The sequence below is a fragment of the Epargyreus clarus genome, unplaced genomic scaffold (genome assembly GCF_041222505.1).
Source record: "Epargyreus clarus isolate Ecla_fem2 unplaced genomic scaffold, WU_Ecla_fem_2.2 ptg000005l, whole genome shotgun sequence".
Lineage (NCBI taxonomy): Eukaryota > Metazoa > Arthropoda > Insecta > Lepidoptera > Hesperiidae > Epargyreus > Epargyreus clarus.
The window spans coordinates 9,538,272-9,565,354 of NW_027332213.1; the positions used below are offsets into that span (position 1 = coordinate 9,538,272).

Below are 27,083 nucleotides of genomic sequence, written 5' to 3' on the forward strand. Positions count from 1 at the left end.
TTAGTTCTTAAAGAAAATACCTAAGTAGGCATTATATATCTTAATAACCATTACATTTAAGGAAGACAGCTTAAAAGAAAATGGCGTTTACTTGCATCACATGAATACATTAAATACTTATTATTTGGCATTCTTACTTTATTCATATCTCATCTAATAAGTGTTCTTGGTGTGATGTAAAGAAAAGCTCTAAAATACTTAAAGACATTTGGATCACGAAGACAATGGTTTCTGTACAGCATAACAGGTATTATATTTTACGTTGTTGTTGGAGACAATGAAAATGTTTTCATGTTCTTTTACAGGGACCACAGGTAAGCTATTGTTGTAATATGTAATCAAGTTAATCTATTTATTAAAAACCAGCCCCTTAATTATATATGTATGTATAGAATAACCGGCTGCAAAGCATATGACAATAGAGAAGTAAGACGATATACCTAAGTACTAGATTTTTTTTTCAAATATATAGTACTTTTGTTGCTTACATTTTTACCCGACTGCCAAGGAAGGGTTATGTTTTTCGCGCGTATCTTGTATGTTTGTCTTTCTTTATTTGATCGGATCTAATAAACGGCTGGATGAATTTCAACAGTTAAGGTGTCATTATATTTGTCCCAATGACCCGAGTGTCCTTAGATAGGTGTAAGTAAAAAAAAATCAAAATGGCGGATTTTTGGCGCGAAATAGTAACACATTTAAAAAAAAAAGTTAACCGAACCTATCGAGTAGGGTATCAAATGAAAGGAAATTAAACGGAGATTATAAAAACATATTTGTTTATATATAAAACAGCAACGTGACTGATTGACTGACGAACTAAATAACTTTTTCATTTTTCAGAAATCACCGTACAGCCTAAACCAAGGACCTTACAGTTCTGAAATTTTGCACAAAGGTTCTCTATATAGCGTGAATAAGTACTAAGAAAGGCATTTTGGAAATTCTACCCTTAAGATGGTAAAATAGGGGAAAACAGTTTTTTTGAAATCCTTTAATTTTGAAGCAACTACTATAAAATTTTGTATTTGCCTTTCTAGATAGGAACAAAGACGCATTTATTTATTTTTTTTTTTTTTTATAGTATAAGAGTAGCAGACGAGCATGCAGTCCACCTGGTGGTAAGTGGCTACTGCCGCCCATGGACATCTGTAATAAACCCCAGATAGGATTAGATATTCCTACCTGAGGTCGGCCACAGATGCGCCGCTACCCCTGAGGACTAAGCTGGAACGCCTCGGAAAAGTCTGTCTCCCTTACCACACCCTTCAAACCGGAACACAGCAGCGCTTAACACTGCTGTTATTAGGTAGAAATAGGTGTGGCGGTGGTGCCGCCGGAGTCGAACCACAAAAGGTTCTACCACCTTAAATCCCCTTCCGAAAAATCAACCCCGTAGACGGTAAAATAAGGGTTAAAAGTTCATTTGAACAACCGTCAATTTTGAAGCAAACACTATGAACTTTTGTATCAGGCTTGTTGGATAACAATAATGAAATTCTACCTCTAACGAGGTAAAATAATGACCGAAACAATGAATTACTGAAGTTATATATTTTATAGACCGTAAATGGTGGATTTTTTTCGCGAAATAGTAACACGTTTTAAAATAAGTTAACCTAAACTATCGAGTAGGATGTCAAAAAAAGGAAATTAAGAGGAGATTACACAAACATTGTATAATATACTTATCTTATATAAAAAGTCTCGTGTTTGTTACCGTACTCCTCCGAAACGGCTTCACCGATTTTCACCAAATTTTATATACATATTCAGTAGGTCTGAGAATCGGCCACTATCTATTTTTTATTTACCCCTAAGTGATAAGGGTTGTTCACCCTTAACATTTTTTTATTTATATGGCAACAAAACGTTTGCCGGGTCCGTTAGTACATATATACTCGTATATACACATCGAAATGACTGTCTGACTAAATGAGTGAGATGCTGTGCCGGAGATCAACGCAAAGGGAAACCGCTGAACTTAAGCGTGCTGGAATGTTACACATAGGTTCTTTATATAGCGTAAATGAGCACTACGAGGATAAAATAGGATAATATTGTTTGAAAATCTTTTGTTTTTGAAGCGGACACCTACTATGAAACTTTGTATTTGGCTTTCTGGATAAAAATAATGAAATGCCTATTTCACTGCTTTTGGAAATTCTACTTCAGCCTTTTTGGTGCAGTCGGGTTTTTGATTTTTTTAATTAATTACTTGTTAATTACCGTAATCGTGGAAATAGATAAATAATGTAGTTTTATGAAATACACACATTCATTTTTCTTCTTGTAAGTCTGATAAGTAATAAGAAAAGTAAAATAATAAAAATTATATAAATGAAGCCACGAGTACTAGCAATATAAGAATAAGATTCTAAGTAAAGATGAGATGGCTACTGACGATTATTGTAAAGTAGTCTTGACAATAGCTTTAAGCGTGGCTGGAAGTCAATATCCACTACAGAACAAGGAATGATTAATATTTATTTAAAATAACCTCTTATACAATATTGATAAAATTGATGATGATGGTGGATTGAAGTAAATTATATCTTTAGTATGGATTGTAAAAATCCAGGTCATGAAAATAACCGGCTACCATTTTTGTATGCCGATTCGGGACACGAAGAGTAGGTACTGTTCAAGTGCTATCAATGTCAGCCTCTCGTTGAGTGTCCGTGACTCACATCCCTGGCATAGATCGATGTTTTTTAGAAATTATTGTAATTATCTATCAATAAAATGATACTTAACGGTGGAGAAAAACATCGCGAGAAACCCTACGCTCGCGAGGGGATTCTATATTGTTGTTAAAGATGTAAAAATCCAATCCCCAGCAAGTTGGTCAGTTGACTAGTGGAATGATTTCTTTATTGGTTTAAGACAAAATATTGGCTAGCAAATTCGCAAGCATATTTTTTCTTAATATTCAATAGTTATTACGGTTAGTAAGTACAGTATTTTTGTTACTGATTAACATAGTCTATTCTACGCAGGTATACTAATCAACACCTATCATTCGTTTTGTTTTGAACTTCATGACCATTTTTGATAGTTTATTAAACATTTACATCAATCAACCAATCTTTTAGTCAAACGACTTCATTTTGTAATTTGCCTAAAAGAATTTCGTTTTATAAAAATGCTTTTCGAATGGCGCGTCAACTTGTTAATGCTACCTCGCTGATCAAAATCCGCCCAATCATTTAAATTTAGTCTGCCATTGAGAGCGTTTAAACTTAATCTGCCAAAATCGTGTTAACAAGTGGCTGCATTCGTGATCTCCGAATGTAAACGATGTTTTAAATCGTGAAAATTACGTTTAAAGTCGGCGATAAAATAAAAATGTTTATTCGTTTATTTTAGGTTTCTTATAAGTGTAGGTTGCGCTACAATATTTGATGACAATCCCTGTGTTAGAATTATAATATGAATATAATATAGTGACGAGACAGTGGTGTTGTGAAGGGGTTGTACATTTCACTTGGGTTTTAATTAATTACTAACAAATAATAATGTATTACAACATGCTCTTAAAAGGATAGGTATCACTTATAGAAATAAGTTTCGTTTATTTCAATCATATATAATTATTATAAAGTCTCGTGAAGTTAAATCAACGTCTGTTTTGCGAAGGAAAATGCCTATTGTCGGATATCAGGCCCACATTTCATAATTTATATTCAAGATTTATTCACGACATAATTATGCACATATATTGTCAAAGCTGTTATGAATAATCGTGGTCGAAGCGCCGAACACTAACAACTCGTGAAGTCTTCGCTATGATATGAATTTACTAATCTGAAGATTGTGCAAAGCGTAGCATCAAGAAGTTTGTATAATCGGCAGGAAGTATGCGCAATTAAACTGGAAACAATTGCCGGCCGCCTAACCTGGCTGCCACAAGTCCACAAGTTCGCAAACTTGCCGCGACTTTCACTGGAATCTCACGCCGTTAATGACCACTTAGTATAATATATTACAGTTATGTTCAGCATTAATACCTCATAGCTATACACGCGTATACGTATACTACGCTCTTATTGTCTTGACACGTTAGATTTTCTTTTATTTTGGATTGATTAGAAGAGATGTGCTAAACACCTCTAAAAATCCGGTAGGATTTTATATACTTCTGAAGATTTAACGCTACACTCACGATTTTACATAGTATTATTGTAAAGATGTTGCTAGTAACATTATACGTTAAATTTTATTGTTATTTAATATATAAAACCATATAATTATATAATATGTATTAATCCATGTCCATCGAGAAAAGCCTTAACCTTTAACAGAAACGGACATGTTTATAAAAATTGTTACATTATAATAACGATTAAAAGCACGACAATTCGCTTAACTGAGTTTCTTTGCCAAAATGTTGATGTCATACTATGACCTTATTACAATATCGACCTTAAAGTACCTTACGACGTCATCTTTATATTTGTACATAATAAGGACCGACGGAATTTTATGAACACTTTTTGGTAATAAAAAGTCACGGGTGCATACCTAGAATTAATTTAACATTCATTAAATTTTTCATAGATAAACGACACTTCAATAAAACATATTCATAAAACAAATTACGTCACTTTGTCACTTAATAAACTATAAGCATTTCATTTAATGTTTGCTGAATAAAATGACATTTTTTATTCAGAAAATGTTTAACAGCGCGATAATTACAGAGGGCTTTTAATGCAAGCACAAAAAATATTACACACACGTAAGTAGGTACGAGTACGGTGAAATATCATCACGTATACATACTATTTCCCTTTTTAAGTTTTTAATCTTGCCTCGAAATATATTTGAATAAAATTGTTTTAAGCTTTTATTAAAATATACTGAACAAACAATTTCTACATTCACAACCCTAGATTAGGATTCCGTGTACCGTCGGTGCCATGAACACACACAAAAACGAATACACAAACACCCAGACCCAGAACAGATATCTTAATTCATCATTCAGACATCTGTCTGACCGGGGATTGAATCTGGAACCCTCTGCGCGTCAGACCGGTATGGTGACCGCTCCGCCACGCGGTTCGTCAAATAAGCTTATAAATTGTTTAATAAAACTATAACATACATTGTGTTTAATACTAAATACATGTATACAAATACAACAACAGTTTAAAGGGCCAATTAATGTACTTATAAGCACTGTATGCTATTGAGCAGATACTATATTCAGCGGTTCCGGTCTGTAGCATCAGCCGATAAAAATCCCTAGTGAAAATGCAAATTTTTATCTTGATTGGATACATGGCAATGCCTTCAAATCTCTATTAAAAATTGAAACAAATAGACGAAAATGTTTCCGTGTAAGTGCATATAAAAATTATGAGATTTGATGTTAACTATATTACCCACGGATACTTGGCATGAACTCTAAAAAAGGCCTACTTCCTAGCCTAGGTCATTTTTTATATTACACAATTAGCAAACGAGCATATAGCGCATGTGATAGGAAGTGACAATATTCGAAATTAGACATAATCAGCCTCAGATTACAGTCGTAAATTAGATCCGCCATAGTTGCTATCGCTAAAAAATGAGTTAATCTCGACCTTTTCACACCCTGCAAACCAGAAGACAGAAAAAGTTAGGTTAGCCCTTGAAGAGCTCTACCATCTTTAAAGATCAGAGAACTTTAGCGGTCATTTCCTTACAACCATAACATGTAGTAAGCTGTTACTTCCTAGTACTACCGCGATGGATGTTTTGCGAACTTCAAATAAAAAGGTTATAGATATCATTTAATAACAGTTACGCTTTCGGTGCACAGCTTAGCGACAAATAAAAAATAAAATGTAACATCCCCTTGCATTTCAACGCTCTCATGCGTTTGTCTGTTACAATATTGCTTTTCTTTTTAATTGCTTTCGATGGTTCGAACAGAACAGGACTAAAGCGAATTGAAAATTATTCTAGTTTGGTTTTGTGCTTGTGTGGCGCGACATACTATTCAATAAAATTCTATTTTTGCGAGATGAATCTCCACCTACAGATGCTTAAAGACTCTTTTTTCACAGATAATTTAGTATTTAAATTCTCGTACGTAATATTAAATTGTAGTATTATGCAAGTACGTAGGTATCTATAAAAACTAATTAAATATAAAAAAAATGTCTAACTTATGAAAACTCATTGTTAAATTTCAATTCTTACTTACTTAAACGGCTTGGAAAAACATTGTGAGGGAAGCTAGGGAAGGATCTTATCAAATGTCTGTCTGATGTCTGTCAATTGGCAAACCAGCGTTGTGGAGTACCTATGACCTTAATCCTTCTTAATCTTACTAAACCCAAGCTCAGTGGGGCAGTAATGCGTACATAATAAAAAGAGTAAACAGAGGCACGGTATTCAGTTACCATTTCCTTCACCGTTTAAGCAAGTTTTTTTTTTTAAATATAAGAGTAGCAGACGAGCATGCAGTCCTGATGGTAAGTGGCTACTGCCGCCCATGGACATCTGTAATCAACTGAGGACTAAGCTGGAACGCCTCGGAAAAGTCTGTCTCCCTTACCACACCCTTCAAACCGGAGCACAGCAGCGCCTAACACTGCTATTATTAGGTAGAAATAGGTGTGGCGGTGGTGCCGCCGGAGTCCAACCACAAAGGGTTCTACCACTTTCAAAGTGATAAATAATTTCTAATAGGCACATACTTTTGAAAAGTCAGTGGTCTGTGCCTGGGATTTGAACCCCGGACCCCTCGATCAAGTGGCCGAGTTTCTTAACCACTAGGCTACCACATTTTTACAGTAAAATTACTTCCGTTGAAATTGTTCTTCGATCGCTCGTTGTAAAAAGAGGATGCTGTAAAATTACTTTAAAATGCAGTAAATGGATTTGGCGTAACATTCAGGTACATAAACATTGGGAGGCGATGTTATCGAAGGCTCGATAGAATCATATAAAAAGATACATTTGGTAGCTTTGATGTCAAACCGATGACGTGCTGATTTTTGCAACTATTACACTATTGCATCAAAGACAATAAAGACAGTTTTTACAAAAAATGACTGTTTTTGTTTACGTCATTCCAATACATTTACAATCAGTTCTGATACAATCCGCTAGGGTCGCTGTTTGGAAATGTATGGGCAAATACGTAAACTAATACCAAAACAGTCGTAAGTTACGTTTTTGTAAAGACGTAAAAACTCATACTAAGGGTACAGTATTTAAAGTGTATTCGTTTTTTGTCATCGAAGTTTCATGAAAACAATATTTACACAATGTATACGAGTAACTGAATTCTAAAATGGACATAATTTGCATCGTGATCAAACAAATTGTTTAATTAATTACATTGTGTGTATTATAAACACAAAATAGTTTTACATATAAGGACATTATTCACCCATATTCACTTACAGTACCCTTGGTATGAGTTTTTTTAAAAAAATGACTGTTTTTGTATTTGTTTACGTATTTCCTATACATTTCCAATCAGTTCTGATACAGTCCGCTAGAGGCACGTAGAAATACAAAAACAGTAATTCTTGTAAAAACGTAAAAACTCATGTTTTTACGTTTACTTCAAAACTTAGTATGACTAAGGGTTTATAAATTTTAAATTTGTAAAGATCGATAACGTCGTCGCATAACCTATTATAGAAGTGTCAATTATTCTCGTAACTGTCTCTTTGTCCTGTTACATTGAGGTAAATTATAGTTGATACGTGTCAATTAGCTACATGATACTTTAGACATATAAATAAATATGTTTCCATTTCTATTATAATCACATAATATTCATTAAATCTTTCGTAACAACTTCAAGTAGTAATGCAGTTAATATTAGTAATAAGTAGATGAATGTCTTAAACAGTTCTTAAAATCCAACAAGAATAGGAATGTGAATGTTAATACGACTACAATGTTATGCTTTTGTACCAACAAAGTAACTAAAATCTTGGGACAAATATACGGATATGCTTATCCGCATAACATTTGAAATCCCGACAAATCTACACATCTTCTTCTTTAAAAAAGTTCTGATGTGTGAATTCTGCGAATTTGCTTTTGGAGCGGTAAGCTATGGCCTAAATCTCTCACACTCTGAGAGAAAACCTATGCTCAATAGTGGGACAGTAATGGGTTCGAGACAACTAGATTATTTATTAGATAGATAGATTAGATAGTTCGTGGTCATAACATAGACAAATATTCAATCTACCTCTAGCCGTTCCAATATAAAATATGCATACTAACCACAACACTAAAAATCTTGTAATCCTTTAAAAGGGTTTCACAAATGTGGCATATATAAAAAGATAAAAAAATATTTGAATAGTATCGCGTGGCAAAACGTTTCCCGAAATAGACTGTAAATACATGAGATAAAGCGTGGCTAAAGCTCCTGCCAAATAGATGATACGTTTCTCCAAAAAAAGGAGAAAATATCCAGTTCCGAGGTTTTATTTATGCAGTACACTTTTTACGTTCCTGTGTACGTCCATTTTAATAGTTTAAAACAAATTACAACACGTTAAACTGTAATCTATTTTCAAAGCAGATTGATGTTATGGTGGTAAATTATAACGTTTACACGTAATCGTTAAATGTGAATGGAAATTAGATTTAATGCATGTACGATGGATATAATGATGCATGTAATATACGAGTAGCAAACGAGCATGCAGTCCACCTGATGGTAAGGGACTACTGCCAAAACATCTGTAATTACCCCAGGTAGGATTAAATATTCCTATCCGAGGTCGGCCACAGATGCGCCGCTACCCCTGAGGACTCCTGGGAAAGGTATGTCTCCCTTACCACACCCTTCAAACCAGACCACAGTAGCGCTTAACGCTGCTGTTATTAGGCAGAAATAGGTGTGGTGATGGTGCCATCGGAGTCGAACCACATAAGGTTCTACCGATTTCAACCGTATTATTCATAATAGATTATAAAACCAGTAACCGTTAATCTTTGTGCGTACAGACCAGGGTTGTTGCTGATGCAGGTTTTTACTAGATCAGCTGATGCTGATGCTGATGCTGATATTTAAAAATACTAAATATAAATATATTTTATACTGAGGTATTTGTACGTCCCTTACGAGAATAGTCTTTTTAACCAACTTCACAAAATGAGGCGGTTTCTCAATTCTACCGTATATATGTCTTTTTTATGTTTGTTCGGATAACTTCGTCGTTTATGAACCTAACTGGATGATTTTTATTTTGTTGGAAAAAAAAAAATTCCAAAGTAGTTTCATTATAAGAAAATAAGGGTCTGATGATGGCAGACCAGAGAAATCGAGAGGAACTTTAAAAAATCGTAAGGGCGACTAGTGCATTTGTAAGATTTTTAGTATGTCATCACTAAAAAAGGTGAATAAAAAAATTAATTAAAAAAATACAATCGACTTCCATGTCACTACAAAGCAAAAATCAACTGAAACAAATTTTGGCTCAGCACATATCTCCGAAGCCGGCGCTCAACGAAATATATTTAGCACCGACTTCAGAACCAAACCAACATCCACTACCCTCCACTCTGCAGTGACACAGAAGTCGGCAATTATTAGTTATTTTTTTTACAAAAACTACACTGTGTCGTATCTTTGTTCAATAACGAAATATTTGGTTATATTGCACTTTTCACTGAATGTGGCATTATGAATTGAATACAAAATTCTGTTATTGATTGATTGAACTATGATCGAAAGTTATTGATGTCTGACCAAATTACGTTGTCAATACAATCGAATGATTGTTTGATGACAACTTGTGTTTATAAACTTCTGTGATTGGCTAAAACTCCACGTGATTTAAGCTCGGTCCCGCCTTCAACGAACACGTTACAATTTCAATATCAGCATCTTTTGTTGCGGATGCGGATGCTGATGCTGATATTTAAAAGAAAGCTGATAATCAGCGGATGCTGATGCTGATGCTGATATTCGCAACAACCCTAGTACAGACATTAAATCGACTATATTTTTTCTCTCCTGCTAAATACACAACTTAATAAAAATGTTATACTTTTTGACCTAATTACATGTCTATAGCTTACAACAGCTGTTTTGTATTTTTATTAGTACCCAAATGCAGGGCTTCATGATAATATAATACTGTGAAATCTAGTTGGCAAATCTCCACACCGAGCTGGGACATTTTAACACGAATTAAACTTATGTACCTACGTTATGTAAAAACCGGAGCTTAAATAGTTACTTCATTAGTTTTATTGAACGCAGCACTTATAAGCTCATTTAACTGATTATAAATTACGCCAATATGCAGATTTTTATGCAGCGTTTATCACTGAATAGAACTGAACTTAATGAATCTACGTATTAAAAAGTCTAGGAAGCCCCCGCTCTAATAGCCGGATAATTTTTCAGCTGTTTTTTTTTAATAAATATAATTCTCGATATTAATGATGATAATCAATCCGTGAATAAAGGAAACTATTTTACATAGGAGAAACATCCTACAAGTAGATATAGTGTAATCAGTAATAATTGGGAGTAATTTGAAATTTGGTCAATAAATTTGTTGTATCCGAGGTGAGAATCTTAGGCACGTATTTTCGATTTTTCAAAATTGTGAGCACATTATAATCATTTAGCTTTCAATATCAAAGAGAACATTATGTGGCAACATTCTTTAGAAATATAAAATAGAAATATATCCCAAATATGTGTGATATCTACCAATCCACACTTCATCAGAATGGTGGACATAAAAATGGATGTGGACATAAATCATATTCCTAATGCCTAAAGTCTTCTTTCTCAGCGATAAGATCGGTGTCTGTGCGCTCCAGAATGGTTGACGCACTGCAAGTTGGTTTGATAATGCTGCCGTATAATCACATTTCCCTAGGTGTAATCAACAAATTGGTTGCATGCTTCCCGACATAATATCTAATATTAACATGTAAGTTATGAGAGCGAAAGCTTAACTTTCAAGATACCTGCGGCATACCTATCAAGCGAAGTTCCAATAACTTCGTAGACTAAAGACAAACTTTTGTCTCTTCCTGCCATAATATATGTTTAAATCAATTTGTAACATTACGGCAATTACCTCTATTTCTAAGTCGCTTTCCACAGTCCCCATGTCCCTATGTACGCTTAGATCTTTAAAACTACGCATCAGATTTTGATGCGTTTTTTTTTCAATAGACAGAGTAATTCAACAGAAAGGTTGGTATGTATAGTACATGCATAACATAATAGAAAAACACTGATAATTTTACAGACTTCGTAAATAAACACAATTTTTTGAGCTTACATTGCAAACGCTGGCTGAACCGTACAAGATAAATCAAAATAATGTGCTATAGTGTTGTACACCTTAAAAAAGTCTACAAATAAGTCCGCGATGGCATATGTCTATATTTGTTGCGTACTCCACAATAACTGTTTTATGATTTAAAAAGAAGACAAAAATTAAGTTCATATTAAAATGGTTTTAATAGATACCAATTATTAATTATTATCAAAATAAATTGTTTCAAAATATCAAGCGTTTAATGTAGATAAAATTTGCTCCCTATAGCATGTAAATTGGGCTTAATGTTTAGAAGATCCTACGAGTATAACATTTTGCAGGATTAATATATGGAGGCACGCGATATCAATATAGGTTATTTTTGTTCGATGCAATAGAAAGTAACCATACATAGTCGATAGTTTCGACTATTTTTCTTAATTATAAGTAGGAAACGAGGATGCAGTATATTTGGAAAGTGGTCACTGCCGCCCATAAACCAACTCCAAATAGATCAGGAGGCACGGCAGTGCCTCCGCCAAGTCGAGCTTGGTTTCACCTGAAGCCTGTCAAAGACTAGTAACCATTCCTGAGTAAGTAAAGAATTGGTCGCCTCATTTGCAAATAGGCCTATATATGAAAGCCCTTCCGTCGAAACGAATTCCTACTATTTTCGAATATATTGTTGTGAAATATTTTTAATAAGTTTAAATAAGTTAATGTATGTAGAAAATTAAATAAATAAATGATTCATTAATAATAATAATAATGACATAATTAATAATCCTTTCCAACATAAACTATTTCTATTTTATAGAAATTAAATAAATGTATTTCATTTAGCCTTTATGTTTAGTAGACTTTTGGTCTATATCATATTGCGGAACCAATTAATGGAGGAGCGCACGAAAATATGATTTTCAGTGGATTTAGTAGAAACTAACCAGAAGAAACATAATTCCATTTCTTAGATAGATTGTTTCTTAAATTAACATATTATGTTTATTGTTGTGAAATACCTATTTAATTGTAGAAGTAGAGTACCAAATGGATGCGGTTTTCACCGATAGAAAAAGTGAATCGTGAAAAAGGTTTGATGAGTAATTTAAATTGACTTAAGTGTGACAAAGTTACATAGCTTTTTATATAGACAAGCATGCAGTCCACCTGATAGTAAATCCCGCCCATGGACATACGTAACCTCAGATACGATTAGATATTCCTACCTGAGGTCAGCCACTAATCGCCGCTATCCCTGAGGACTAAGCTGAAACGCCTCGGAAAAGTACCTATGTCTCCCTTACCTCACCCTCCAAACCAGAACACAGCAGCGCTTAACACTGCTGTTATTAGGCAGAAATAGATGTTGCGGTGGTGCCGATTGAGTCTAACCACAAAGGGTTCTACCACCTTCAAAAAGCTGATAGCCCACTACGAAAAAATATAGACATTTATTCTATTCTCCCCGTACGAAGCGCGGGCGGGTTGCTAGTAGGTAAATATATTCCTAAAGATAACATATTTACTACAATAGAAGTATCAAATGTTCTTTATTTTGACAACGTCGAAGAAATGATAACTACCGATGAAGAAAGGTCTTTGAGTGCCATCATCCATGGACAAAAGGCAGAGTTCTTAGTTCTTACTTAAAAATGTCAACAGCTATCGCTACTCGTAAGTGAAGAACCGCAAAGAGCCTACCTTCAAAATGCAAATATATTATTGTTTTATAGCAACAAGTTTGAAAACAACTAAATGTACCCATAGTTATTTTATAATCATGTAAAAGACAATTAGTGTTGATGATGACACCTAAATATTTATAACATTATGCATAAAATAGCACTACCTAAAGGAATTGTTGGACGTCGACTACTACTCTTTTAGAAGTCTACTAGTTCAGTAGAAATACATACGTACATACTTTTAGATTTAGCCCCTTGCAAAAGTATTTTTGCTGTTGTAAACTCCATACTAGACCTGCACTAATTGTTAGTTAAGGAATTATCCAAAAAATAATTTTACATTGAAAAATTGCCACTTATTTTAACATAATAGAATTTTCTGAAAGAATTCTGTTTGAAACTGATTTCAATGTAGGCAAAGTTCACAGAGCCTCTCAAGAAGTAACTGAGTCACTTTGAGCAGCTAAATTAAAAGATCTTGGGCTTCCTTGTCGCTTCGCTTGATAATCTAAAAGCACAATCACAATATATTACAACGCTGCTAGATCAGTTGTAATACTTCATGGAAAGTTGCAGGTAAAATCTTTATTAAGTGTTATTACTATTAGTATCTATATCTTAGTACCTATATACAGGCAGTTACAGCCTAATGATTGAAAACTCAGCATCTCAATTTCTGAGGATGGAATACCAGTTACAATTCAGGACTCACAACTACTTGCTTATATGGTGATAGAAAACATTGCGAAAATACCTGCACGTCGGACAATTATTAAACAAAATCGATTAACGATTATAACCCTTATAAAATGTTTAAATATTTTTGAATTACAAATGGCCATTTCATACAGGTCGTTCATATATTATTTTAATTAAACGACTACACACAACATTTATGCCATTTTTGTTTATATCGCACCTAAATGTTTCTTGATATATATGTTTATACGTTATAAAAATAAATAGTTAATTAGTTAAAAGGTAAACGAAACTCAAAAAACATTAAAGTAATGCCGTCGGGTATTAAAATATTGGTCTGGCCGGTTAAGGAAAATAACTACGATTACAGCGAACCCAATAGACCGCTTGAAACCTACGCTTTACAGATGGTAATTAAAACAGATCCACACGACACTATCGGAGACAGCACCGTTTAACTACATATGTATCTACGAGTATGTCATCGACTTGTCCCGTACATTCATTACGTTGTATCGTGCCGACGGAAAGAAACAAAATTGGCCTAGCTAGTCGGAATTAAATGGAGTGTAATTGGCAATTTTAATATCTTTTCATCGTTCTTTTTCTTGTTACGATAAGTGTTTATTAAAATTATATTATTGATGTAAGCCATGATAAATTCAATGGGGAAAAGAGGAACATCACAATATTTTATATGGTCCAGAAAATGTCGAAATCGTGTAAAGTTCTTATCGTTGCAACACGTCAAAAGTAAAGGCTATGTGATATTAAAGATCAACTCAAATGTGTAACTGAACATGAAAAATTTAAAGTTAGTTAAAGTAATAGAAACTGTTCTATAGTATCATCTTCCAAGAGTTGTTCCACTAAGTTCCTCTTACGTAGCTCATTAAGTTAGAGCCTGTAAAAAAGTAATTCTATGCTTTGTTTTACACAGAACACCTAATGATTGAAAACAAGAACTACTATTCTCATTTATTTTTATACGTAAACCCTCATACCGCATTCAAGTAAATAACTACCGATGGTTTTTTTTATTTTTTACGTTAATAAATCGTCAGTCGAAATACAAATTCCAAATGATTAATAAATTCAAAAAGAGCCCTACTTGATGTACGTTCCACGAGATTTTTTCCCTATGTTTATTACGTCATATTATGCAGTCAGATTGTAAAAATTCAGTCCGGCTTTTTCGGCAGTCCAAGCACAATGACAAAGTATTTGGCAGACCCGCCTCGATGTAATGTTAAATCAGAGTGCCGTCGGCCCAAAACCGACGGCGCTACTTCGTGAGAAGAGTCCTAATGAAATCCGGTGTTTCATAATAGTTTTGAAGTGCTTCATCCGCGCTAGAATTGCTTTCGGTTACTGTATCCGATTTATACTACGATTCGATTTACAGACCTGATTTAATCGACGTCTGTTTCTAATAGTTAAAAGGCTAGAATTCATCATAAATTATATTAATGATGAGTGGTTGATATCACTAATGTAACTTTTACTATCTTGAATCATTTTTACCATCCGTTTAAGTTAATTATTATATTACTGCACAGGAGTAGATTATGTCGAGTTTTATTAATGTAAAGTGTAACTCGGGAAAACTGGAAAAATTCAATTAGAATCATTTCAATAGCTCTCACTCTATGCATACACCGACTGAGAAAAAAAGCAAGAATATAAAAGTTGCTATTTTGACTTTTCTACTCGACATAAAACTCAAGTTGTAAAATAAAAATATTCAATATTCATTCGTTTCGTTAGTTCGTTTCCTTCCAACTCCATTATACATGTATGTATAATTAAGTTATAATATAAAACTGTCAAGTATTTTTGTTCTACGTTATATTATTGTCATAGTTTTCCCTTTTTCAATATAATTTAATAAAAACTTTTCAAAATAATCCACGTGATTAGCAAATAGATAACTGTTTGATTTGTTATTACTTCGTAGTAGAGCGCAATCAATAAGCTTTTCAATAGATATCACTCGATTGACGAGCAGCTCGAGGATCGCACTAATTGTGAATTTCATTTTATAAACTAGATGGTTAAAGTACTAGAGCTTCAATCCAATTCACCAACAAATTACGTAAAGCCTCAAAGCTTCTGACTCCAAACCACTGCGTAGTCGTGCACATATCTATAACTACGCGCCAGTGCCCGTGTAAACGAGTGCAGCCTTCACCGGTACAATGTAACTATGCATCTGCTGCGTTTATGTATATTAGGCGCGTGTAAGATCAGGGACGTCCGCCGCCGCGCCGTTATGAGCTCCTAGTACTGTAGTCCCCAGATGTACCGTTAAAGCTCAAAACCTAGTTTGTGCCTTATTTCCAGTGAACTAAGGATTAAATTACATTCATATAGTGTTTGCCACAAAACGCGTGAAACTGATTGATCTCATTATAATTGTACAAATTTTACAGTTTATATAGTACTTGTAACAAATTGATTTAATGAAACAATCATACGGACGAGTAGGGAGAACGTGTTTTGTTGCGTTGTCATATAAATCATGCAATGGTTGACATTTTCACTTTACAGCTTTGTATTATTAAATCAGTTTTGAGGATTTGCCAAAATCCACTCTTTCATTATTTTAAAAAGTTAGGCCAATCAGTGAGCCATTTCGGTATTAAGTTAATTCGTTTTAAAAGTTATTTACTTGTTGTTGAATGCATTTGGAATTGTTGCATGTTTTCATAGGAATATGGCAGCTGCGTGTTGGTTTTGAAAGAATCGTGAACAGAGGGATCGTCCATCACCTTTGTGAAGAGGGAGGAGAGACGCCAGAGGCGAGTAAAGCCGATTACATACGGACTAAATTCCTCCCAGAGAGTATTTTCCCTCAATTGTTGAAGGAACCTACTAAGTGCAGTAAAATATTTAGAATAATGGGTATATGTACAAAAATATTTATTTTAATTTACTAATCCTTATGTTATTTTTATTATCTCTCTTAAAACTTGAAAATATTTTTGAGCTGTTTCTTATAGAGTGATGCTGTTCTGTATACATAGAGAAAAAAAGATTATTTTATTACATTCTTGGTAAAAATGTGTAAGTAGACATATTTTTACCAAGTTTGCAATTTAATTTAATAATAACAAAATTTACGCCGAACAAAAACACATTTGAAAGATTTATAACATTAAAATAAATGTTTAACCACATGTTTGCGGTGATTCTAAAACATTTATGTGTACTTCATGTACGCGATTATTTTATAGTATTTACGGAAATGTTACATAAATTATCATAAAGTAATCATGTCATATTTATGCATTGACGTAAAATAAATATTTGTAACAAAAAGAGAAAGCGCGTTTATCAATTGTAAAAGCTGTAGATTAAAGTTTTCCGTAACTTTGTGGACGATGTCGACACTGTTATAATTATGATGGATCTAGAAAGAAATTGAATCCTTGTGCGGCATTCTTCTTTTAACGACGTTTAAAATTATTATATCATAAACACAAATCTGATTTGTAATATGATATACATAGGGGTGTAGGTTTAAGTTGGAGATGGAATAGAAATTTATTTTCATTTCGAAGTGCTGTTATAAAAGTAGGTACGTATGTAGTTATGACAACGATAGACGTATTATGCCATTGTCACTTCTATAAAATTCATAAAGGTACTTACCGCAACAAAGTCTGTCCACAACAAAGTGGGATTAGAAAAAGAACCGAAGAACACAATGGACTCCCTCTTATTTGTGCAACCTGTATATGATATGAATGTCTTGATTTTATATCATACGAGAGGGAGGGAATAATGTATAATACAACCATGTCCTATTGTTTAAGAAATTGACATCGCTTTTATTACACAAAAAGGTGTATGTACTTCAAAATATCAAGAAGAAATGATACATATACGTTATGTAGGTGTATGTAGAACGATTAGTTGCCATAGAAGTACTTATTATGATAACTAATATGCTTAGGCTTTCAACACTCAGCAAGTTATAATAAGAAAATTGAAAAATAATTAATTTAGTTTAATAAACAAGTGAATTATTTAAAAAAAACGAGTTACCTTTAATAATACAATTAAATGAAACTCAGACTCTACACGAAGCGGTCAATATTATTGATTTCAATGAATCGGATTCTGAAGATTGAATTGAATAGACTTGTTAATAATCGCTAATGAAAAGTTACAATCAAATCAGATTTTGAGGGTACGAAGGGTACGCAAGCATGAAAAGGTATTAAACAAAAAAAAAAGAATTGTTTTTGAGAAATTGACTTATGTGGAAAACGATTTGATCCTTTTCCTTTATTTAATTCCTTAAAATCTATGTAAATTGAATGAGACTGGATGAAATAATAAAAAGAGTTCGTGATTGAATGAATATTATCCTTATGTTGTTTCTTGTCTTAGCACTGTGCTGTGTTCAAGCCATTACAATAACAAATGAAATCCTTGGCTCTTTGACAAAAAGCACAACATTTTTGGCCCTTGAGGCGTTCGGAAATTGAGTTTGAAATGTGAGAAGTTATACGCGTTTAATGAGGAGTTAAATCCATAATAATGATAAGCTACGAGAATAGGCTAAATTTAAGGTATTATTGGATATAAAACCGATGTAGACGGATTGACAGCCCAATGGTGTGAAACTCGTCTTTTATACTGGATATGGAATGGATTTTAAAGTTATGTGCGTATTACAAATTATTTATCAAAATTTCTTTAACGGCAAAGAAAAACGTGATAAAAATTACACGCCTGAGTTCTGTAAAAAATATTTCTGAAAGACGTGAAAAATCTACCAATCCGCATTCGGTTAACGTAGGCCCAGAACTGGAATAAAGGGTTGCTGGTGTTAAGAGTATGGAAGGCGCACATAAACACATTTGTGTATTACGGTAAAGTAACTATGATGACAGTGTTCGGATTTACATACGAGGTGACCATCTAAGTCCACCGGCAACACTTAGACGGTAATAACCATCAGATGGACTACTCGATTGCTACTTCAATTTTAACCGTGACATTTCAAAGAAGTCCCGGGGTAGCAGTCTTGTCCTTGTAGTCTCGGGACTAGAATAGGGCTACGGTATCCCCTGCCTGTCGTATGAGGCGACTAAAAGGGGGCTTCCGGGATTGCGGGCGGCAAGAGTGGGAGCTCGAACCGTCCAACGAGTAACCCCGGGAAGGACGACGGTGTGTGTGGCCGCATACCGTTGTAAACACCCGATTGGGGCATCGCGCTCGGAGGACTCCGGTTGTGTTCCATCGGAGATCTTTACTACCTTTTGAAGGTTTACCCCTCGTAAACAAAAAAAAAGGGGTAGCAATCTGTCTGTGACCGCACTCAGGCAGGAATCTAGTGTTATTTGAGATTGTCTACAGATGACCACAGGCAGCAGCAGCCGTACCATAAGGTACTCGTTTACTTTTTCAATATTATAAAAAAATGTATAATGTTAACAAAAATCATTGACTTAGTTTATTATCAAAATACACTTTAAATAAGCTCTATCAGATAGCTGTTTGCCGAGTGTAACTCGTAGCTAACGGCCGCGTAGGACCAAAGTTACCACAGGTTAACCGAATTTTACTCTCGTTCCTATAGCGCAGAGATAGTTCGCATTCAATACTAAAAGCTGTGTAAGTGGTGTAGTAACTAGCGCTTTGGCACTAGTCAAACTTTTTCACTACTTGTATAAAATATATGTATCGATAAAATAACGAACTGGTTTTTTTATTGTGATCATTTAGTGCATTAGTTTCACGCGCCTTTTAAATATCTCCATTTTATCTGTAACATTTGCGTTTTAACCATACAATAAGTAATAAACAATGAAAATAATTGGAATTCTTGTGCCGATTGTCACGGTTACACATACGTAGGTACACACTGAATCGAAAAAAGATACCTATATTAATAAATACAGATCTCTATTTTGATTCCGGTCTATGGTCCATATCTATGTCAGGAATCGAACCAGAAAAGTGTTGTTATAGCCGTACCACACTGGTCTCTACGCATCTAACCCCATCAGAGAATATAAGGGCGAGCGAACCTCCACCCTACAATCAGGAAACAAACGGAATCGTGAATGAATTATGCATACCTACTGTTTGTCTTATCAAGTTCTTACAAAAGAACATTCTTTCATTTAAATAGTCGCTCTCATACTCCTATCTTCTCCTTCTCTCAGAGTGAGAACGGTCTATAGTCTTCTTCGCAGTTTAAGTGCGGATTGGAAGACTGCAAAACCCTATACAACTATTTAAAGTACTTTTAAGCATGTAGGTTTCCTCACGATGTTTTCCTTCATCGTTTGGACAAATGATAATTCATATCTTATAGGAAAGTAATTTTCAAAATCAGAAGTTCATCCCTGAGATTCGAAGGCCCCCCAAATCAACTGTCATTGCTGATGTCATCAATAATGTTTTTTTTAATCATTATTATTTCACGTTCCAGAAAATATAAGAAGTTTATCAAGTTTTGGATTTAAAAACTTTTCACTGTGTAATTGACCACTTTTCATCATACATTCTAAAATAATAATGTCTATACCTCCTAAATAACAGGCGTAATCAATAGGACGTAAATAGAATATGCCTAACGACAGAAAAATGTCGAGATTGATCTAAAATGTTAAGTGCGTGGTGAATGAAATAGTTAGCCGCCCGACGGAAACCATTACTGTATCAGAAGGGTAGCGTTGCTTAGCGAACAGGGTTGTTAAATAAAAAGTGGTTATTGGAAACACGAAGCATATTGGATGTATAGTATATTGGTTTTCAAGTCAATATTTTCAAAGCCACTAGATGCGTGTTGGTACGAAGAGTAAAGGGTTTTGTAGTCGGGACGAACATTTATTATTCGGTAGCAAAAAAATGTTGTTTATAGTACAGTTGTAGAATATAGAGTATATCAAATGGCGTTAATCCAAGCACAAAATGATGAACCTATAAATAGACTAACGGAAAGATGGAAAGCGAGAAACTAAAAGTTTTGTTATTTATCATTTGGTACCGGAAAACTAAAGAACTTAGAATTTTCTTGTTATTTTTTAGAATCCTTAATACCTAATTCAACTAAGTAACAAAAATATCTCTTTATCTGTAAATAATGTCCTGCACCGAAAGAGATTAGTTTTTGAACGATAAAACAAATAGCAGTTCTTACAGGAAGTTATCGGAAGTTGCTGTAAGACGATTTTGACGAATAGTTTACTGAATACTACGAACTTTCGCGTTTATATTTTACGGTATTTTATTAAATTTGTATTCAGGTACGAACTCTGTATTAAATTATAGATTAGAAATATTTAGATACGATAAGTCGTATTAAGTCCTTTTTACGTCTATTTACGAGCAACTGGTCTAAATATAAGCTATATCCATAATTAGTCTTATAGAATGGAGAACGAATAAATGGAAAACAATAATTACACATTTATGTGATTTGTTACCGTGAAAAACACATAACTGATTTTGTATTATACTTCATTTTTTGTTTGTTAAATATAATATTTTACTTTTAGTTACACTTAATAAAAATAAAAAAATTATAAGCCGAAGAAAATGTTATCTGGAAAGTCTCTTACATTTAGTTAATCCGCAATTCTTCAAAAGATAAACGGAGTAAATCCTCTCGAAGACTTCCCTAAATTTCGATGGAACTTCATAGGACTGGCTTGAGCTTGAGCCAAATTGTGCGGAGCATCAGGCAACGTGGCTGCGTTCTTAAACATTTTCATTGTACCTACCTCTTATTGATTCATTACGTCCAATTTTCTCATAGAAAAGTCGGTAATTTGATAAAACGTTAAAAACATTTTTATTGTATTTTCCGCTATTTTTCCCCTTGTTTACGAAAAAAGTTTTATCCTTAATCTATTAATCCGATTAGCCTCGGGTTAGGAATCATCTAATTAGGGAAAAGAGATAAAGTAAAAGTACCCTATAAGTATTTCATTATAAAAATACCTTAATTAGGACTTTGATTTGAATCAGTTACTAAGCGCCAGAATTTCTGATTTCAATAAATGTTAATTCCGCTAACGCTATTCAATATCAAGATGGAAACAAATATTTCAACATTTAAATTTTATGTATTTAATTTAAACATATAAAATAAATAAAGAATAAGGTTTCGTTTACGCATAACTCAGCCGTTACTTTATCGTGAATTTTATTATTTATTTTATTAATAGGAAACATATATCTAATAAAAACCAACTTTAAGTACCTATCTAGCAAAAGATAGTGAAACAGGGAGTCAGCGACTCTACGAACATAAAATGTTATATTTAATATTGTAAAATTTCATGTTTTAATTAGAATACATATGAATTACAGCCTTCATTTTATCTGTAAAGATAATGAAATTTCGAGGAATTTTATTTAAAACGTATCTGCCTTGTACCGAGTAGTTTTTCTAATATTGAGTGTATCATAACATAAAATAATATACACGTATAAGTATGAGGACATTTTAATTACTTTCATTACTTCAATTAAGCCGAGGAATACGTATAAAAGTGTAATATAAAACTAATAAAAAGTTTTAAGCAATCATCAAATGTTTTCAGAAATTAATTATGACCAATAGATTATTAAATCAATTGTAGGATATAAGCAGTGGAACAACAAATTAATCCTATTTAAATCATATCGCCATATTAATTAATTAGCGCGAAGATTTAAGCGCAAAGTCCCACGAGGTTTTTTTATCGGCTTTCCATATCAATTTCAATAAAAGCCCCTTCATTATCACCTGAACCGATCACAACAATCGCATCAGGATATAATGAATTAAATTGCAAAGTAATAACATTATGCGTTGTTCGAATTAAGTGTTAACCGCAGCCAGAATGACATTTAATTTTAAACTATCGACGGGTAAGAGAAAAACTGATTTTCGTTAGGTCTGTGTGCCGCAGTTGGTTAGGAGTGTGAGTGCGTAGGCGGGTGCTGTGTGGGGCGGCGGGCCCGGCCGCTTCGCACCGTCGTCAGGCGAAAGTCTGTAACAGACTTCTCTCCTGATTTCTGCTCGCCTGGTACTATTTGGCATTGACTCGACAAGACATCCGACGATTTGTCGGCCAAATCTGTTGTGACTTTTATCTCAGTATTAAGTTCACATTTTGGCCTTGCAATTTCTTACAGCTTATGGTATGACTTTTAATCACATGTTTCTTCTTTTTTATTATACTTAATTTGGGAAGAAACAATTTATAATCGATATCGTGAAGTATCTAACAAAATAAATAAATTATTAATGTATTGCCGCCGGGGTAAAATGACACGCGTACAACATATTTTGGTTTTATTTTTCTTCTTTTCTGAATTTCTGATATAAAACATACAACTACTTAATTTTAAATTTGGTTAAATAAAGAATATTGAATTATATTACTTAAATTTTTACTTACCATATTAAGTTATTTATTATATACAATAACCCGGAAAAATATTACAGTGAAATATCAAACAGATATTTCAAGAATTATGACGAATAATGATATACACTTGTTATTACGTATAAATGCGTTCTCTGTAATTTTACGTAACATCCGGGATTATGCCTATTCCCTCAGTTACAGCAATCACGTAAAAAGTCAGTGATTTATAAATATATAACTACAAGTTAAAATACACTTAATAATGCGCACAATATTATTTATGGACCCAAATTAAACTTCATTCTCATTAGACCGCTGTCGATGATCACGAAGTGGTTACAAATTGAAAGAGAGAGTTGGGACACCAAAACCCGCTTTCCCACATTCCAGTAATAAAAGGGAAAATCGTGGTAACTGCGTTCGGGGCCGAGAGGGACGGCAGCAAGAAGTCGTAATAGGTGTGAGCGCGCCAGGGATAGAAATGTAAGGGCGGCTTACCTCCTCGAAGAGCCTAGTAGCCTGGTAACTTGTTACAGGTCGCGTAATGTGCCCGACGGGTACGATTAGCGCAGCTGGCGAGCAGTTGCGACGGCACGTCGACGCGGACTGCAATTGCAATGCATTTCGCGAAGGGGGTGGTGCACTGTGTGCAAGCGAGACTGCAGCGCCCGCCCATTCGCCTCGTGCCTCACTTTCCCGCCCTACTGTTCTTGAAAACTTGCTACACTTAACAGGTGGTACGATTAGTAATTATACACTTCAATTAACACTCTATTATCTCTCACTTGTTTTAATCTAAACTATTGTTCCTTACAAGAAACCAACGTATAAGTCTTAAGGGAGCTTATTAATCAAGATAGCTTTCGTAAGTACGTGTAAACTTCGTTCAGTTTATTTTTCCAAATGGCTTGTTAATGTTCGATCGGGCCGTAAACTGAAATAAAAATAAAGTCGTGAATTATGTTTAGCAAATCTGGCATCTCGGCGCCGCCTCCAATCGGTCGCCCGGGTGACCGCCCGCCGCTACCCGATCCACGTGTCTTAGTTTCTTTTGTAACATCTCTTATAGCTGGCGTCAGAGTGACACGGTTTCCCTTAATAATAAGGTATTAATAACAAAATGGTTTATTTTAGAAGTATTTTACGTACTCATTGATAAAAATATTTATATTGAAAGATATGTCTAAGGAGAACGTCCTTAATGTACTTTAATATTTTTTACATAATGAAGGGTTTATTTTATATTCTCACTTATAAGATTTTTGGTTAAAAGAAAATGCTGAGAGAATAAACGTGATATTGTTAAAATATACAATCATCTAGATGTACCTAAGGAAGAGAAATATGTTATAATGTTTTATGAAATAATATCTACATATTATATCTATTGTATAACTTTCAGCGTACCAGAAGGACAGAAATTATAGGTGTTTGCTTCTTCCAGGGTAATTTTTATTTACTTGTTATTTAAAAATAGAGCACGATGTAACGTAGTTTCCTATGTTTACATTCTTAAAGTATTGATGAAAAAAAGAAAAACAAATAGAACTTTAGTACCAGAAAATAAAACCAAAATTGTATCTTGGAAACGAGTAGGAAAAGTTTCTTTAAAACACTGTGACTTCCAGAATTATGTAATGCTTTCCTTATGTAAATGAAAACCCAGGCTTTCCTTTACATAAGGGTCTATAAACAGAGTATGAAAATATCTTACATAACCTCTTTTTCAATACCGAATATACTTACAGAGGTACCTATGTAGTTGTGCGTAAAATATTGTATTGGTTAATACGTCGTGCACGATAATTTTATATAGAAAAACCTTCAAACTGGATCGAATCCGGAATACGTTGTTTGTCATTATTAAAATGCAAAATACAAAGGAAAAGTTTTTGCCCATACATTTGTATTGTGAGGATAGTACGAGTAGAACTTCGGATATAAGTATATTATTTGTATTTGCGCAAAGTGCAGAAACGAATAAGTTGTAACTTTACTTTCCAAGTTTACGGTCACTCACACCTACTGTACTGTAATATTTTTCCTTTTTAGTTACACATTTTCATAGCCTCAGGGTGGGTTTTCTCCTATAATATCTCCGATGCTTCGAGATAATATTTGCAGCTTGAATTCTAACTTATATTTCTGCGAGATCTATCCCTTAATTAATGAGAATGCAGCAAGCGCTATACATTGTTCTTGTAGAAGATATCACCAAGTTCTATAGGTACATTTTCATACAATACTTTTCTGCAAAAGCCCTTTGCGTAGAATAACTCACATTTGAACTTTAAATTACAAAATACAATGAAATATGAAATAAAAAAGAGAAATTACTGAGGCTAACCCAACTTTACCATTATATTCGCTCGTGTCTATTTAAATATGTGTTAATGATTAAGTATTAAGTCAAATTTTCTTTAACATCATTTTCTAGATATGGAATTTGCATTATGGCATAAAAAAATAATTTGTGACATTAGAACTTAAGCAATTAAATGTTTTGATTAAATATATAAATATAAATAATAAATAAATATATAGAATATGTAAATATATAGAATAAATAAATATATATAATATAATATAGTTAATTAGGAACGTACCAATATCATATTTTTGCCAGAATTTGCCAACATTCAATCATATACCTAAACCATGTTGTAATGATGAAACTGAAATCATACAGCGAACAAAAATATTGCGAGGAAAGTTCCCAGCCATAGATGGAAACACGTGAGGCACGTGTAACCCACAAAACAACCAGCGAAGTAGTGACTTGGTCGTGGTCCAAATCTCTCGGATTGAGAGAACATTTTTGTTCAGCAGTTACAGTGTAGAACTCTTTTACTTAAGTTGCGTCTTAACCGTTATCTGTGTACGAAATGTTAAAGTCTGTAAGCATGATGGTACATTTCGCAATTAGAGGAGTTGATAAAAAGTTAATAATGTTTATATTATACTTTGATTGCGTATTTTTTGTATGTTTTAAAAATAATACTTGATTAGAAGTGAGTGTGCTATTTATCTATTTTCCGACTAATTCTGCTACTTCTACCAATATTAAAGAGACTTGTTCAATGATAGAGATTAAAATAACTGTGATCTATAGATATGTGAGTGTAGAAAGTGTTTATCTATAGATATGTATAAAATAGTCCTACTTCGCATGTAAAGGTATACTGAATACTGGATACTGAATGCCAATGCCCTAGGCGATGCTATTGTTTTGTTTACAAATATGATGTCGAATACGTATTTTAAAAGAGACTTTCAGTAAAATATAATATGATATGATTAACAATACTAAAAGTAATGAAAATATAATTATGTATTTTTAATTATGTTTATTGTGACGTGTGCACATAAAAAATCGAATGTCTATGTGTGTGTATGGTACATACCTATTTAGTGCAACAAACAACTTAAGGAGAAATGTTTGAAAAAAAAGAGTATTCTTAACTTGTGCTAATCAAGTAAGAATATGTACAGCTGGTCGCTTTTTAATGTGCTTCTTATGTAAAGTTAGTTTTCCGAGAGTTGTAGTATCTTCATAGTAATATAATAAGTATAATCTTCATAGTAAGGTGGTAGAACCCTTTGTGGTTCGACTCCGGCGGCACCACCGCCACACCTATTTCTACCTAATAACAGCAGTGTTAGGCGCTGCTGTGTTCCGGTTTGAAGGGTGTGGTAAGGGAGACAGACTTTTCCGAGGCGTTTCAGCTTAGTCCTCAGGGGTAGCGGCGCATCTGTGGCCGACCTAAGGTAGGAATATCTAATCCTATCTGGGGTTGATTACAGATGTCCATGGGCGGCAGTAGCCACTTACCATCAGGTGGACTGCATGCTCGTCTGCTACTCTGATATTATAAAAAAAAAAAAAAAAAAAAAAAAAAATACTTAATTAATCTTTTAAATGTGTAAAGTTCATGTAACGATTCATTTAAGCCTAATGCCACAACAATCATACAGTCAATCAAATAAACAAGCAAGCAGTAATTCAGTTTAAAGTATATGCTGCATTATATTTTATTTTTAACTAAAATATTTAGTAA

The 27,083-nt window shown here is 33.7% G+C and overlaps 1 long non-coding RNA gene across 1 annotated transcript in view; it reads right to left on the reverse strand.

Annotated features, from left to right (window-relative positions):
• Positions 1-23,627, reverse strand: part of LOC140757761 (uncharacterized) — a 63,630-nt gene extending 40,003 nt beyond the window's left edge. The window contains exon 1 of the long non-coding RNA XR_012104023.1: positions 23,524-23,627. This is a non-coding gene — a long non-coding RNA (uncharacterized LOC140757761). The remainder of the gene's footprint in view (positions 1-23,523) is intronic.
• Positions 23,628-27,083: the final 3,456 nt, after the last annotated feature.